This window comes from Pseudophryne corroboree, chromosome 1, assembly GCF_028390025.1.
Source record: "Pseudophryne corroboree isolate aPseCor3 chromosome 1, aPseCor3.hap2, whole genome shotgun sequence".
Classification (NCBI taxonomy): Eukaryota; Metazoa; Chordata; class Amphibia; order Anura; family Myobatrachidae; genus Pseudophryne; species Pseudophryne corroboree.
This window is the reverse complement of record NC_086444.1, coordinates 1,173,982,904-1,174,001,038: the sequence shown is the minus strand read 5'-3', so window position 1 is coordinate 1,174,001,038 and position 18,135 is coordinate 1,173,982,904.

Genomic DNA, 18,135 nt, shown 5'->3' with positions numbered 1-18,135 from the left:
TACGTAATACTCGCAGGAGTTCACCCGTGGATTAAAATCCCTTTTGCATCTATGTGCCACATAGGTTTGGGAAATCCCCCCACCACCCCCTTTTTTTTTTTCCAGAAAAATGTTGCTAGTATACCAAAGATATCTGATTGATACAATTAATTTAAGGAATTATGGGGGTAATTCCAAGTTGATCGCAGCAGGATTTTTGATAGCAATTGGGCAAAACCATGTGCACTGCAGGGGAGGCAGATATAACATGTGCAGAAAGAGTTAGATTTGGGTGGGTTATTTTATTTCTGTGCAGGGTAAATACTGGCTACTTTATTTTTACACTGCAAATTAGATTGCAGATTGAACACACTACACCCAAATCAAACTCTCTCTGCACATGTTATATCTGCCTCCCCTGCAGTGCACATGGTTTTGCCCAATTGCTAACAAAAATCCTGCTGCGATCAACTTGGAATTACCCCCTATAGGTATTATCACATTGTTGTATAGAATTTAGCCAGTGCTACTGCATATGTTTGTTGTTCATAAATATACCACTTCAGATACAGCAGATGTCATACTTCTTATTAGGCTCACTCAGCTATCCCCAAAATGAAAGGGATAAGCAAATATAGTGAAGTACTGTTTAATAATTGTAAATTTCAGCCAAACCTGAGCCTGCACCAGTGGGAGAACCCAGGACTTGCACGGTTTCAAGTGCATTCTGAACTGCTTAAAAACAGTTCATGTCTAGCTGGTAATTGTCAAAATGTGGCCACTTGGAAATACATGTAATCTGTGTGGAGTTTATATGTTTTTGTTTTTCTCATATTAAATCTTACAATTACTAAACAGTATTTCACTATAATTGCTTATCTATTACATTTTGGGTATATCTGAATGAGCCTAATAAGAAGTATACTGTGAGATATGACATCTGCTGTATCTGAAGTGGTATATTTATGAATGACCTACATACTGTATGCAGTAGCGCTGGATAAGTTCTATTCAACCTTTTTTGGCACATATTTGGTGAAGATGTGAGGATAACTTTAAGTAAAATATTGAGCTCACCAAGCTGCTTTTTTTCTGCTTGTGCGCACTGCTAGGATTGTCTATTTTATATATCTATTATCAGATTGTTACTGTTTCTCATGTTAATATGAGGTGCTGATATAGAATAAGTCAATCATAATTAATCCAGCATTCTGCTTTAATTTAATATTTTTTTGCTATACCCCAATATTAGGGAATTACAACTTTGTATACTGTAGGTAACACAACTGTACATGACGTGTCATAAATTATGATGAACATATGGATGGTATAATAGAGGGCCATCAAAATATGTCATTTGTGGCAACAACAGTGACAAGACATTGGGCATAATTCAAACTTGATGCGGGGGACACTCAGCACAGGGCTAGTCCGCCCCGCATGTCTGGCTCTGCCCCACTGTACAAGTTCAAAAGCATCGCACAGCGGCAATGCTTTTGTACTTGATGAGTAGCTCCCTACCAGCGCAGCTCCTGGGCACAGGCAGGGAGCTACTAGTCACTGATCGGGTCGCAGCGGCTGCGTGTGATGTCACACAGCAGCCGCAGCCTGCCCCCCGCACGGTCCGGGCACACCTGCGTTGCCCAGACCGCAACCCTAAAAGGGCGGCCAAACGCCACCGGCCTGCACCCTCCTGCCCAGCGACTGCCTCTGCCTGGCAGGGCTGAGATGGCCGTCGGCTGTCTGGCATGCGCCGGCGTATGCGCAGTTCAGACCTGATCGGCTGCTGTGCAAAAATGCACAGCAGTGATCAGGTCTGAATTAGGCCCCTTGTCTGTAATGACATCAGTTATAAGAGAGTGAGGCTCCCGAGGACACACCATATCAAGCAATTTAAATATTTTTAGGGATTTGGATAGATGTCATATTGGGGGACTTTGATTTGATGTGTTGTAGAAGTGATTATTATACCAAACACCCACTAACAAATCCTTTACCTGCTTATCTTGCAATATATCCCTACCAGCTATTAGGGTGCCATTTATAATCAAGGGATCTCTCCCACTGATATATAAACTGTTTGATGCACATTATAGGACCAATGCTATACAGGAACTTGAAGACAGTTGTAACTAAAACTCATTTGTGAGGTCACCTTGTAGGTGAATTATACGGTGAGGACAATTCCAAGTTGATACCTCATAGAAGGAGTATGGTGTTATTTATGAGAAATTAACCAAATAGAGGACAAATTAGCATACACCATATTTTTTTTTATAGCATTTTTATGCACACTTTCTTTCTGTAGTTTTGCACGCATCTCGCTATAATTTTAGTATTTCACTGACAGGACGTGATATGTAATGTTTAATATTATGAAATACAAGGAATGTTTTAAAACCTATACACTACTACAGACATCCTCTGTTCTACTGTGTTGCACATATGGGAGACTCAACCTGTAATACCCTGCCTAGGGAATATAGCAAGAAGATCTCTTACTGGCTGGTTCCACTGCAACAGGCTGGTAAGATGGTCCCTTTTCCACAGGCTGGTCAATGGTACAGGTTGGCAGGAAAGTCCCTCTGGCAGCTGGCTGGTCTCTGGGTGCAGAAATCCAGCATGCTCTCAGTGTGCAGAAAAGTCAACACACTATACTGTTTCCATTAGCCCACTAGCCTGTCATGTAAGTGAAGCCACGCCCCCAACACACAGCCACTTCCTGGATCTCCTATTATCAGCACAGACTGAAAGCTGGGAAGATGAAAGCAGTCTCAATAAACAAACTATGTTGATTGATTAACTGCTGTGCAGGCCAAAAGGGTGAGTGGGGAGGAAGGGGCACCTGCTGTGAGCTGCTGCAACTCACACCACTGACTATAGCTGACAGCCAGCTGAGATAGGAATGGGTTAAGGAGCAGGACTTCACAGACAGTTTGTCCATAGGCAGGAATGTGCTAGGAGGGGCGACCGCCCCCACCGCCCCCCTCTGTATCCGTGCCTGTATTATATATATAGAATAAATAAATAAATATATATACAGACTGATTCAAAAGTCACAGTGCACCCTTTTGTTTCAAAAACTGTGCAGGAAATAAGAAAACTGAATACTCCAGTAAGGTATGGGTGAAGTGGGCTATCCTTTAGGATATGTACCAAAAATGGGCGTCATCTTGAAGTCGGCCATCTTGAATCTAAGTCAGTTTTTTTCAAATGTTAGTGCATACAGAGTCCTGTTCTAACTAGAGATAAGCGGGTTCGGTTCTCAGAACTGTTCGAACTGTACCGAACTTCACCATTCGAGTCCGGATCCGAGCCAGACTCGGGTTTTACCGCCTGACTTGGAAAACCTAACAAGGCAAAACGTCATGAGTGGGGGCGGGAAAGTGGGGTGGCGAGTCTTGTGCTGTGTTGTGCTGTCCAGTTCAGTGTAGTCAGTGTATTGTGCTGCATCAGTCCAGCCAGTCACAGTGTTGGTGTTCTCTGCTGCCAAATATCCAGTGTAGCTGTATAAAGTGGTGCTGTGTTGTGCAGACCAGTGGTAGTGTCCTGTCTCATCAGTCATTCCAGTGACGATATACACTGCTGCTATATGTCCACTGCTGCAGTATAATAATTATAACAACAACCACAAGTCCCTTACAGTGTTGTTGTGTTGTGTTGCATCAGACCAGTGGTAGCTTCCTGTCCACCAGTCATTCCTGTGCCACATATTGTCTCATATAACTCCCAAAAAATAATGGAGAACAAAAATTTGGAGGATAAAATAGGGAAAGATCAAGAAGAACCACTTCCTCCTAGTGCTGAAGCTGCTGCCACTAGCCATGACATAGACAATGAAATGCCATCAACGTCGTTTGCCAAGGCTGATGCCCAATGTGATAGTAGAGGGCATGTAAAATCCAAAAAGCCAAAGTTCAGTAAAAAGACCCAAAAAAGAAATTTAAATGGTCTGAGGAGAAACGTAAACTTGCCAATATGCCATTTATGACACGGAGTGGCAAGGAACGGCTGAGGCCCTGGCCTATGTTCATGACTAGTGGTTCAGCTTCACATGACGACAGAAGCCCTCATAACTGAGGACTTGACACTTATGTTGGTGTTAGACATGCACCCGGTATCCACCATTAGTACAGTGGGATTTAGATAATTGATGGAATTATTGTGTTTCCGGTACCAAATCCCATAGATTCCACTTCACTAGGCAGGCGATAGCAGGATTTTGCCATTTAATTACAGTGATTTGGACGTATAATTACAGTGATATTGCCAAGTGTCAGTGATTTATAATTATTAATTCCAGTGATTTCACCAATTAATGTCAGTGATTTATAATTATTAATTACAGTGATCTTGCCAATTAATTCCAGTGATGTGGACGTAGTATTTCAGTGATTTTGCCAAGTGTTAGTGATTTAAAATTATTAATTCCAGTGATTTTGCAAATTAATGTCAGTGATTTATAATTATTAATTACAGTGATTTTGCCAATTAATGTCAGTGATTTATAATTAATTACAGTGATTTTGCCAATAAATTTCAGTGATTTATAATTAATAATTACAGTGATCTTGCCACTTAATTCCAGCGATTTGGATGTAGAATTACAGTGATTTTGCCAATTAATGTCAGTGATTTATAATTATTAATTATAGTGATCTTGCCAATTAGTTCCAGTGATTTTGACGTATAATTCCAATTGGAATTGTTTGTGTCGCTTGGCTTAGTCATACAGCTACCTCATTGCACCTCTTCAACATCTTTGCTTGAGGTGCTGTTTGGGGCCTGGTTTTGAAAAGTGCCATCCTGTGTGACACTGCCGTATGAGTCCAGGGGTACTGCTGTATTAGTCCTGGGGTGCTGCCGTATAAGTCCACCGATTGCAGATTTTTTAAAAAGTGACTGGAGCGTGCTGGAGATGCTGTAAGTGGACCGAACAATTGCGGCCCACTCTTGACATTCAGCCACTGACACTACTAGATGGTAGAGATGAGCGCCTGAAATTTTTCGGGTTTTGTGTTTTGGTTTTGGGTTCGGTTCCGCGGCCGTGTTTTGGGTTCGAACGCGTTTTGGCAAAACCTCACCGAATTTTTTTTGTCGGATTCGGGTGTGTTTTGGATTCGGGTGTTTTTTTCAAAAAACACTAAAAAACAGCTTAAATCATAGAATTTGGTGGTCATTTTGATCCCAAAGTATTATTAACCTCAAAAACCATAATTTACACTCATTTTCAGTCTATTCTGAATACCTCACACCTCACAATATTATTTTTAGTCCTAAAATTTGCACCGAGGTCGCTGTGTGAGTAAGATAAGCGACCCTAGTGGCCGACACAAACACCGGGCCCATCTAGGAGTGGCACTGCAGTGTCACGCAGGATGTCCCTTCCAAAAAACCCTCCCCAAACAGCACATGACGCAAAGAAAAAAAGAGGCGCAATGAGGTAGCTGTGTGAGTAAGATTAGCGACCCTAGTGGCCGACACAAACACCGGGCCCATCTAGGAGTGGCACTGCAGTGTCACGCAGGATGGCCCTTCCAAAAAACCCTCCCCAAACAGCACATGACGCAAAGAAAAAAAGAGGCGCAATGAGGTAGCTGTGTGAGTAAGATTAGCGACCCTAGTGGCCGACACAAACACCGGGCCCATCTAGGAGTGGCACTGCAGTGTCACGCAGGATGGCCCTTCCAAAAAACCCTCCCCAAACAGCACATGACGCAAAGAAAAAAAGAGGCGCAATGAGGTAGCTGTGTGAGTAAGATGAGCGACCCTAGTGGCCGACACAAACACCGGGCCCATCTAGGAGTGGCACTGCAGTGTCACGCAGGATGGCCCTTCCAAAAAACCCTCCCCAAACAGCACATGACGCAAAGAAAAAAAGAGGCGCAATGAGGTAGCTGTGTGAGTAAGATTCTCGACCCTAGTGGCCGACACAAACACCGGGCCCATCTAGGAGTGGCACTGCAGTGTCACGCAGGATGTCCCTTCCAAAAAACCCTCCCCAAACAGCACATGACGCAAAGAAAAAAAGAGGCTTTTTACTGATATTTGGTGTTTTGGATTTGACATGCTCTGTACTATGACATTGGGCATCGGCCTTGGCAGACGACGTTGCTGGCATTTCATCGTCTCGGCCATGACTAGTGGCAGCAGCTTCAGCACGAGGTGGAAGTGGATCTTGATCTTTCCCTAATTTTGGAACCTCAACATTTTTGTTCTCCATATTTTAATAGGCACAACTAAAAGGCACCTCAGGTAAACAATGGAGATGGATGGATTGGATACTAGTATACAATTATGGACGGGCTGCCGAGTGCCGACACAGAGGTAGCCACAGCCGTGAACTACCGCACTGTACTGTGTCTGCTGCTAATATATAGACTGGTTGATAAAGAGATAGTATACTCGTAACTAGTATGTATGTATAAAGAAAGAAAAAAAAAACACGGTTAGGTGGTATATACAATTATGGACGGGCTGCCGAGTGCCGACACAGAGGTAGCCACAGCCGTGAACTACCGCACTGTACTGTGTCTGCTGCTAATATATAGACTGGTTGATAAAGAGATAGTATACTCGTAACTAGTATGTATGTATAAAGAAAGAAAAAAAAACCACGGTTAGGTGGTATATACAATTATGGACGGGCTGCCGAGTGCCGACACAGAGGTAGCCACAGCCGTGAACTACCGCACTGTACTGTGTCTGCTGCTAATATATAGACTGGTTGATAAAGAGATAGTATACTCGTAACTAGTATGTATGTATAAAGAAAGAAAAAAAAAACCACGGTTAGGTGGTATATACAATTATGGACGGGCTGCCGAGTGCCGACACAGAGGTAGCCACAGCCGTGAACTACCGCACTGTACTGTGTCTGCTGCTAATATATAGACTGGTTGATAAAGAGATAGTATACTCGTAACTAGTATGTATGTATAAAGAAAGAAAAAAAAACCACGGTTAGGTGGTATATACAATTATGGACGGGCTGCCGAGTGCCGACACAGAGGTAGCCACAGCCGTGAACTACCGCACTGTACTGTGTCTGCTGCTAATATATAGACTGGTTGATAAAGAGATAGTATACTCGTAACTAGTATGTATGTATAAAGAAAGAAAAAAAAACCACGGTTAGGTGGTATATACAATTATGGACGGGCTGCCGAGTGCCGACACAGAGGTAGCCACAGCCGTGAACTACCGCACTGTACTGTGTCTGCTGCTAATATATAGACTGGTTGATAAAGAGATAGTATACTCGTAACTAGTATGTATGTATAAAGAAAGAAAAAAAAAACACGGTTAGGTGGTATATACAATTATGGACGGGCTGCCGAGTGCCGACACAGAGGTAGCCACAGCCGTGAACTACCGCACTGTACTGTGTCTGCTGCTAATATATAGACTGGTTGATAAAGAGATAGTATACTCGTAACTAGTATGTATGTATAAAGAAAGAAAAAAAAACCACGGTTAGGTGGTATATACAATTATGGACGGGCTGCCGAGTGCCGACACAGAGGTAGCCACAGCCGTGAACTACCGCACTGTACTGTGTCTGCTGCTAATATAGACTGGTTGATAAAGAGATAGTATACTACTAATATTATATATACTGGTGGTCAGGTCACTGGTCACTAGTCACACTGGCAGTGGCACTCCTGCAGCAAAAGTGTGCACTGTTTAATTTTAATATAATATTATGTACTCCTGGCTCCTGCTATAACCTATAACTGGCACTGCAGTTGTGCTCCCCAGTCTCCCCCACAATTATAAGCTGTGTGAGCTGAGCAGTCAGACAGATATATAATATATATAGATGATGCAGCACACTGGCCTGAGCCTGAGCAGTGCACACAGATATGGTATGTGACTGACTGAGTCACTGTGTGTATCGCTTTTTTCAGGCAGAGAACGGATATATTAAATAAACTGCACTGTGTGTCTGGTGGTCACTCACTATATAATATATTATGTACTCCTGGCTCCTGCTATAACCTATAACTGGCACTGCAGTAGTGCTCCCCAGTCTCCCCCACAATTATAAGCTGTGTGAGCTGAGCAGTCAGACAGATATATATAATATTATATATAGATAATAGATGATGCAGCACACTGGCCTGAGCCTGAGCAGTGCACACAGATATGGTATGTGACTGAGTCACTGTGTGCTGTGTATCGCTTTTTTCAGGCAGAGAACGGATTATAAAGTAAACTGCACTGTCCTCACTAGTAAACTCTCTCCACTCAGTCTCTACACTTCTACAGTAACAGTACTCCTCCTAGTCAGCTCCAGTAAATCTCTCTCAGTCTCTTATAATCTAAATGGAGAGGACGCCAGCCACGTCCTCTCCCTATCAATCTCAATGCACGTGTGAAAATGGCGGCGACGCGCGGCTCCTTATATAGAATCCGAGTCTCGCGATAGAATCCGAGCCTCGCGAGAATCCGACAGCGTCATGATGACGTTCGGGCGCGCTCGGGTTAACCGAGCAAGGCGGGAAGATCCGAGTCGCTCGGACCCGTGAAAAAAAACATGAAGTTCTGGCGGGTTCGGATTCAGAGAAACCGAACCCGCTCATCTCTACTAGATGGGCCAGGTGGTTCTGTCGCTTAGCTTAGTCCTACAGCATCCTCGGTGCACCTTTTTTTCTTCTTTGCATCATGTGCTGTTAGGGGCCTTTTTTTTATATCTGCTCTCTCGTCTGACACTGCAGTGCCACTCCTAGATGGGCCAGGTGTTTGTGCTGCCCACTTGGGTCGCTTAGCTTAGTCATACAGCCACCTCGGTGCAACCTTTTGGCCTAAAAACAATATTGTGATTTGTGAGGTAATCAGAATAGACTGGAAATGATTGGAAATTATTGTTATTGAGGTTAATAATACCGTAGGAGCAAAATTACCCCCAAATTCTGTGATTTTAGCTGTTTTTATGGTTTTTGTCAAAGATCATCCAGATCCAAAACCAAAACCTCGAAAGGGTGGATTTGGCAAAACCAAGCCAAAACCAAAACACGAAAGTGGAATTAGAAACAAAACCAAAACACAAAACATGAAAAGTGTCAGCCGCACATCTTTAGTTCTAACTTACACACTGAAGAGTACAGGGTTTCTCTAATGGCAGCCTCTCCTGAGGTAAATTGCATTTAACCTGGGAACGTGCTTTCAATTACACTGTTTTAATCACTGGAGCAGGGTTACCTCAAGTACGGATAGGGGCACTCTCAAGTCTCAACTGCACTAGATGGAGTAACTCAGTCTCTCTTTCTACTCACTCCTCTCTACCCTGCTCAGCGATGTGAAGTGACACTTTTTGTTGAAGGGTACTATCTGGGCTGAAAGTGTGGCTGGAGCTAGTACCTGTTAGTGGCGACAGTGACTAGCAGGTCTCCAGCCCATTAACGGTGGGTACCTGGTGTTTGTCTCTCCTAGTGCCGTGCAGCATCCGAGGCTCCGGCTGCCCTGGCGGCTCCCCTCAGCCGCAGTGGTCAGATCCTGGCTCTGGCTAATGGCTCTCCTCATGTCACCCCGCTCCGCTCAGCGTTGTCTCCCTCTCACTGTCTCCAGCGTGAGGTTCTCCTCAGCATCACCTCAGCGCAGCATCACTCTCCGCGCTGTTACTTCAGAGCACACACACTTCGCACTGTTACCTCAGGGCACTCTCTGGGACGTAACTCCACCTTCTTCTGTTCCCGTTCTGCACCACGCAATCAGAGGCATCAATCCTCCTGGTCTGCTGGTCTGCTCCTGGGTCCTAGTGCTCCACAACTTGCTGTCCTTTAGTTGCTGGCATTTCCTAGCAACCTAACCAAGGGGAAGCTGTTAACCCTTTCAGCTGCACTGTGATGGCTAGTGAGAAGTTTAGGTGTCTCACCCAGGTTGTCTCCAGTATATGGGTGATGGTACCTATATAGCCACATATATCTCCATAAATCCAAGTCAATAGGATATCCATGTCAGAGTTTCACAAGTATATTCATCATCCTTTAAATGTCACAATTTCTACAATATGCAGGGGATGTAGAAATTGTGACATTCATCAAATTCCAGAAAATAGTTTTTTTCTGGTGTTTGAACATGAAACTGTTCACCATCATAAGATGGTGACCAGCCCCCGAATCTCTTCATAAGCTGGAGGACCAAGGTGACCAGCCCCAGCCAGCCAAACAACATGTCATGGGTGGGGGGATGGGGGTGCAGGGGGCCGCCTCAGCAGGACCAGCCGGCCATTGAGACAACATGCCACGGATGGGAGGGGGGCGTGGGGGGCCACTGCTGCAGGATCAGCCAAACAACAAGCTGTGGGGGGGGAGGGGCAAAGGGCCCGATTCAGCTTCATTAGCAGAAGTGCAGAAATCATTCTTCATCGATTTCTGCACTTTGGCGCATGCGTGCACATGCGTGAGGACTTAGATTCCAATCACATTCTAAATCCCGTCAGGGGGCAGTGATGGGGCGGTGGGGGTAGACCTGCCATTCAGGGCTGTCCTAGGGATGGTGGTCTCTGCTTATTGGAGCTGCAGGATCAGTGGTTGTAGATGGGAAGGAGGAAGGCCCGATTCAGTGCAGGTTACCACCTGCTGTTTCCCTGCCCACAGGTCTATATAATCCTAGGAGAGAACAATAGGTGCTAAGGAAATTTGTCTCCAGGTTTAAGATAGTGTCACCCCCAGAATTAACACTGTGCATGCTCTTTGTGACATGAAAGGGATTTCAACTACTATTTACTAGAGATGAGCGGGTTCGGTTTCTCTGAATCCGAACCCGCCAGAACTTCATGTTTTTTTTCACGGGTCCGAGCGACTCGGATCTTCCCGCCTTGCTCGGTTAACCCGAGCGCGCCCGAACGTCATCATGACGCTGTCGGATTCTCGCGAGGCTCGGATTCTATCGCGAGACTCGGATTCTATATAAGGAGCCGCGCGTCGCCGCCATTTTCACACGTGCATTGAGATTGATAGGGAGAGGACGTGGCTGGCGTCCTCTCCGTTTAGAATAGATTAGAGAGACACTTGATTTACTAATTTTGGGGAGCATTAGGAGTACTCAGTACAGTGCAGAGTTTTGCTGATAGTGACCACCAGTTTTATTTATAATCCGTTCTCTGCCTGAAAAAAGCGATACACAGCACACAGTGACTCAGTCACATACCATATCTGTGTGCACTGCTCAGGCTCAGGCCAGTGTGCTGCATCATCTATTATCTATATATAATATTATATATATCTGTCTGACTGCTCAGCTCACACAGCTTATAATTGTGGGGGAGACTGGGGAGCACTACTGCAGTGCCAGTTATAGGTTATAGCAGGAGCCAGGAGTACATAATATATTATATAGTGAGTGACCACCAGACACACAGTGCAGTTTATTTAATATATCCGTTCTCTGCCTGAAAAAAGCGATACACACAGTGACTCAGTCAGTCACATACCATATCTGTGTGCACTGCTCAGGCTCAGGCCAGTGTGCTGCATCATCTATATATATTATATATCTGTCTGACTGCTCAGCTCACACAGCTTATAATTGTGGGGGAGACTGGGGAGCACTACTGCAGTGCCAGTTATAGGTTATAGCAGGAGCCAGGAGTACATAATATTATATTAAAATTAAACAGTGCACACTTTTGCTGCAGGAGTGCCACTGCCAGTGTGACTAGTGACCAGTGACCTGACCACCAGTATATATAATATTAGTAGTATACTATCTCTTTATCAACCAGTCTATATTAGCAGCAGACACAGTACAGTGCGGTAGTTCACGGCTGTGGCTACCTCTGTGTCGGCACTCGGCAGCCCGTCCATAATTGTATATACCACCTAACCGTGGTTTTTTTTTCTTTCTTTATACATACATACTAGTTACGAGTATACTATCTCTTTATCAACCAGTCTATATATTAGCAGCAGACACAGTACAGTGCGGTAGTTCACGGCTGTGGCTACCTCTGTGTCGGCACTCGGCAGCCCGTCCATAATTGTATATACCACCTAACCGTGGTTTTTTTTTCTTTCTTTATACATACATACTAGTTACGAGTATACTATCTCTTTATCAACCAGTCTATATATTAGCAGCAGACACAGTACAGTGCGGTAGTTCACGGCTGTGGCTACCTCTGTGTCGGCACTCGGCAGCCCGTCCATAATTGTATATACCACCTAACCGTGGTTTTTTTTTCTTTCTTTATACATACATACTAGTTACGAGTATACTATCTCTTTATCAACCAGTCTATATATTAGCAGCAGACACAGTACAGTGCGGTAGTTCACGGCTGTGGCTACCTCTGTGTCGGCACTCGGCAGCCCGTCCATAATTGTATATACCACCTAACCGTGGTTTTTTTTTCTTTCTTTATACATACATACTAGTTACGAGTATACTATCTCTTTATCAACCAGTCTATATTAGCAGCAGACACAGTACAGTGCGGTAGTTCACGGCTGTGGCTACCTCTGTGTCGGCACTCGGCAGCCCGTCCATAATTGTATATACCACCTAACCGTGGTTTTTTTTTCTTTCTTTATACATACATACTAGTTACGAGTATACTATCTCTTTATCAACCAGTCTATATATTAGCAGCAGACACAGTACAGTGCGGTAGTTCACGGCTGTGGCTACCTCTGTGTCGGCACTCGGCAGCCCGTCCATAATTGTATATACCACCTAACCGTGGTTTTTTTTTCTTTCTTTATACATACATACTAGTTACGAGTATACTATCTCTTTATCAACCAGTCTATATTAGCAGCAGACACAGTACAGTGCGGTAGTTCACGGCTGTGGCTACCTCTGTGTCGGCACTCGGCAGCCCGTCCATAATTGTATATACCACCTAACCGTGGTTTTTTTTCTTTCTTTATACATACATACTAGTTACGAGTATACTATCTCTTTATCAACCAGTCTATATTAGCAGCAGACACAGTACAGTGCGGTAGTTCACGGCTGTGGCTACCTCTGTGTCGGCACTCGGCAGCCCGTCCATAATTGTATATACCACCTAACCGTGGTTTTTTTTTCTTTCTTTATACATACATACTAGTTACGAGTATACTATCTCTTTATCAACCAGTCTATATATTAGCAGCAGACACAGAACAGTGCGGTAGTTCACGGCTGTGGCTACCTCTGTGTCGGCACTCGGCAGCCCGTCCATAATTGTATATACCACCTAACCGTGGTTTTTTTTTCTTTCTTTATACATACATACTAGTTACGAGTATACTATCTCTTTATCAACCAGTCTATATATTAGCAGCAGACACAGTACAGTGCGGTAGTTCACGGCTGTGGCTACCTCTGTGTCGGCACTCGGCAGCCCGTCCATAATTGTATATACCACCTAACCGTGGTTTTTTTTTCTTTCTTTATACATACATACTAGTTACGAGTATACTATCTCTTTATCAACCAGTCTATATATTAGCAGCAGACACAGTACAGTGCGGTAGTTCACGGCTGTGGCTACCTCTGTGTCGGCACTCGGCAGCCCGTCCATAATTGTATATACCACCTATCCGTGGTTTTTTTTTCTTTCTTTATACATACATACTAGTTACGAGTATACTATCTCTTTATCAACCAGTCTATATATTAGCAGCAGACACAGTACAGTGCGGTAGTTCACGGCTGTGGCTACCTCTGTGTCGGCACTCGGCAGCCCGTCCATAATTGTATATACCACCTAACCGTGGTTTTTTTTTCTTTCTTTATACATACATACTAGTTACGAGTATACTATCTCTTTATCAACCAGTCTATATATTAGCAGCAGACACAGTACAGTGCGGTAGTTCACGGCTGTGGCTACCTCTGTGTCGGCACTCGGCAGCCCGTCCATAATTGTATATACCACCTAACCGTGGTTTTTTTTTCTTTCTTTATACATACATACTAGTTACGAGTATACTATCTCTTTATCAACCAGTCTATATATTAGCAGCAGACACAGTACAGTGCGGTAGTTCACGGCTGTGGCTACCTCTGTGTCGGCACTCGGCAGCCCGTCCATAATTGTATATACCACCTAACCGTGGTTTTTTTTTCTTTCTTTATACATACATACTAGTTACGAGTATACTATCTCTTTATCAACCAGTCTATATATTAGCAGCAGACACAGTACAGTGCGGTAGTTCACGGCTGTGGCTACCTCTGTGTCGGCACTCGGCAGCCCGTCCATAATTGTATATACCACCTAACCGTGGTTTTTTTTTCTTTCTTTATACATACATACTAGTTACGAGTATACTATCTCTTTATCAACCAGTCTATATATTAGCAGCAGACACAGTACAGTGCGGTAGTTCACGGCTGTGGCTACCTCTGTGTCGGCACTCGGCAGCCCGTCCATAATTGTATACTAGTATCCAATCCATCCATCTCCATTGTTTACCTGAGGTGCCTTTTAGTTGTGCCTATTAAAATATGGAGAACAAAAATGTTGAGGTTCCAAAATTAGGGAAAGATCAAGATCCACTTCCACCTCGTGCTGAAGCTGCTGCCACTAGTCATGGCCGAGACGATGAAATGCCAGCAACGTCGTCTGCCAAGGCCGATGCCCAATGTCATAGTACAGAGCATGTCAAATCCAAAACACCAAATATCAGTAAAAAAAGGACTCCAAAACCTAAAATAAAATTGTCGGAGGAGAAGCGTAAACTTGCCAATATGCCATTTACCACACGGAGTGGCAAGGAACGGCTGAGGCCCTGGCCTATGTTCATGGCTAGTGGTTCAGCTTCACATGAGGATGGAAGCACTCAGCCTCTCGCTAGAAAAATGAAAAGACTCAAGCTGGCAAAAGCAGCACAGCAAAGAACTGTGCATTCTTCGAAATCCCAAATCCACAAGGAGAGTCCAATTGTGTCGGTTGCGATGCCTGACCTTCCCAACACTGGACGTGAAGAGCATGCGCCTTCCACCATTTGCACGCCCCCTGCAAGTGCTGGAAGGAGCACCCGCAGTCCAGTTCCTGATAGTCAGATTGAAGATGTCAGTGTTGAAGTACACCAGGATGAGGAGGATATGGGTGTTGCTGGCGCTGGGGAGGAAATTGACCAGGAGGATTCTGATGGTGAGGTGGTTTGTTTAAGTCAGGCACCCGGGGAGACACCTGTTGTCCGTGGGAGGAATATGGCCGTTGACATGCCAGGTGAAAATACCAAAAAAATCAGCTCTTCGGTGTGGAGGTATTTCACCAGAAATGCGGACAACAGGTGTCAAGCCGTGTGTTCCCTTTGTCAAGCTGTAATAAGTAGGGGTAAGGACGTTAACCACCTCGGAACATCCTCCCTTATACGTCACCTGCAGCGCATTCATAATAAGTCAGTGACAAGTTCAAAAACTTTGGGTGACAGCGGAAGCAGTCCACTGACCAGTAAATCCCTTCCTCTTGTAACCAAGCTCACGCAAACCACCCCACCAACTCCCTCAGTGTCAATTTCCTCCTTCCCCAGGAATGCCAATAGTCCTGCAGGCCATGTCACTGGCAATTCTGACGAGTCCTCTCCTGCCTGGGATTCCTCCGATGCATCCTTGCGTGTAACGCCTACTGCTGCTGGCGCTGCTGTTGTTGCCGCTGGGAGTCGATGGTCATCCCAGAGGGGAAGTCGTAAGCCCACTTGTACTACTTCCAGTAAGCAATTGACTGTTCAACAGTCCTTTGCGAGGAAGATGAAATATCACAGCAGTCATCCTACTGCAAAGCGGATAACTGAGTCCTTGACAACTATGTTGGTGTTAGACGTGCGTCCGGTATCCGCCGTTAGTTCACAGGGAACTAGACAATTTATTGAGGCAGTGTGCCCCCGTTACCAAATACCATCTAGGTTCCACTTCTCTAGGCAGGCGATACCGAGAATGTACACGGACGTCAGAAAAAGACTCACCAGTGTCCTAAAAAATGCAGTTGTACCCAATGTCCACTTAACCACGGACATGTGGACAAGTGGAGCAGGGCAGGGTCAGGACTATATGACTGTGACAGCCCACTGGGTAGATGTATGGACTCCCGCCGCAAGAACAGCAGCGGCGGCACCAGTAGCAGCATCTCGCAAACGCCAACTCTTTCCTAGGCAGGCTACGCTTTGTATCACCGCTTTCCAGAATACGCACACAGCTGAAAACCTCTTACGGCAACTGAGGAAGATCATCGCGGAATGGCTTACCCCAATTGGACTCTCCTGTGGATTTGTGGCATCGGACAACGCCAGCAATATTGTGTGTGCATTAAATATGGGCAAATTCCAGCACGTCCCATGTTTTGCACATACCTTGAATTTGGTGGTGCAGAATTTTTTAAAAAACGACAGGGGCGTGCAAGAGATGCTGTCGGTGGCCAGAAAAATTGCGGGACACTTTCGGCGTACAGGCACCACGTACAGAAGACTGGAGCACCACCAAAAACTACTGAACCTGCCCTGCCATCATCTGAAGCAAGAAGTGGTAACGAGGTGGAATTCAACCCTCTATATGCTTCAGAGGTTGGAGGAGCAGCAAAAGGCCATTCAAGCCTATACAATTGAGCACGATATAGTAGGTGGAATGCACCTGTCTCAAGTGCAGTGGAGAATGATTTCAACGTTGAGCAAGGTTCTGATGCCCTTTGAACTTGCCACACGTGAAGTCAGTTCAGACACTGCCAGCCTGAGTCAGGTCATTCCCCTCATCAGGCTTTTGCAGAAGAAGCTGGAGGCATTGAAGAAGGAGCTAAAAGGGAGCGATTCCGCTAGGCATGTGGGACTTGTGGATGCAGCCCTTAATTCGCTTAACAAGGATTCACAGGTGGTCAATCTGTTGAAATCAGAGCACTACATTTTGGCCACCGTGCTCGATCCTAGATTTAAAGCCTACCTTGGATCTCTCTTTCCGGCAGACACAGGTCTGCTGGGGTTGAAAGACCTGCTGGTGACAAAATTGTCAAGTCAAGCGGAACGCGACCTGTCAACATCTCCTCCTTCACATTCTCCCGCAACTGGGGGTGCGAGGAAAAGGCTCAGAATTCCGAGCCCACCCGCTGGCGGTGATGCAGGGCAGTCTGGAGCGACTGCTGATGCTGACATCTGGTCCGGACTGAAGGACCTGACAACGATTACGGACATGTCGTCTACTGTCACTGCATATGATTCTCTCAACATTGATAGAATGGTGGAGGATTATATGAGTGACCGCATCCAAGTAGGCACGTCACACAGTCCGTACTTATACTGGCAGGAAAAAGAGGCAATTTGGAGGCCCTTGCACAAACTGGCTTTATTCTACCTAAGTTGCCCTCCCACAAGTGTGTACTCCGAAAGAGTGTTTAGTGCCGCCGCTCACCTTGTCAGCAATCGGCGTACGAGGTTACATCCAGAAAATGTGGAGAAGATGATGTTCATTAAAATGAATTATAATCAATTCCTCCGCGGAGACATTGACCAGCAGCAATTGCCTCCACAAAGTACACAGGGAGCTGAGATGGTGGATTCCAGTGGGGACGAATTGATAATCTGTGAGGAGGGGGATGTACACGGTGATATATCGGAGGGTGAAGATGAGGTGGACATCTTGCCTCTGTAGAGCCAGTTTGTGCAAGGAGAGATTAATTGCTTCTTTTTTGGGGGGGGTCCAAACCAACCCGTCATATCAGTCACAGTCGTGTGGCAGACCCTGTCACTGAAATGATGGGTTGGTTAAAGTGTGCATGTCCTGTTTTGTTTATACAACATAAGGGTGGGTGGGAGGGCCCAAGGACAATTCCATCTTGCACCTCTTTTTTCTTTTCTTTTTCTTTGCATCATGTGCTGATTGGGGAGGGTTTTTTGGAAGGGACATCCTGCGTGACACTGCAGTGCCACTCCTAGATGGGCCCGGTGTTTGTGTCGGCCACTAGGGTCGCTAATCTTACTCACACAGTCAGCTACCTCATTGCGCCTCTTTTTTTCTTTGCGTCATGTGCTGTTTGGGGAGGGTTTTTTGGAAGGGACATCCTGCGTGACACTGCAGTGCCACTCCTAGATGGGCCCGGTGTTTGTGTCGGCCACTAGGGTCGCTAATCTTACTCACACAGCTACCTCATTGCGCCTCTTTTTTTCTTTGCGTCATGTGCTGTTTGGGGAGGGTTTTTTGGAAGGGACATCCTGCGTGACACTGCAGTGCCAC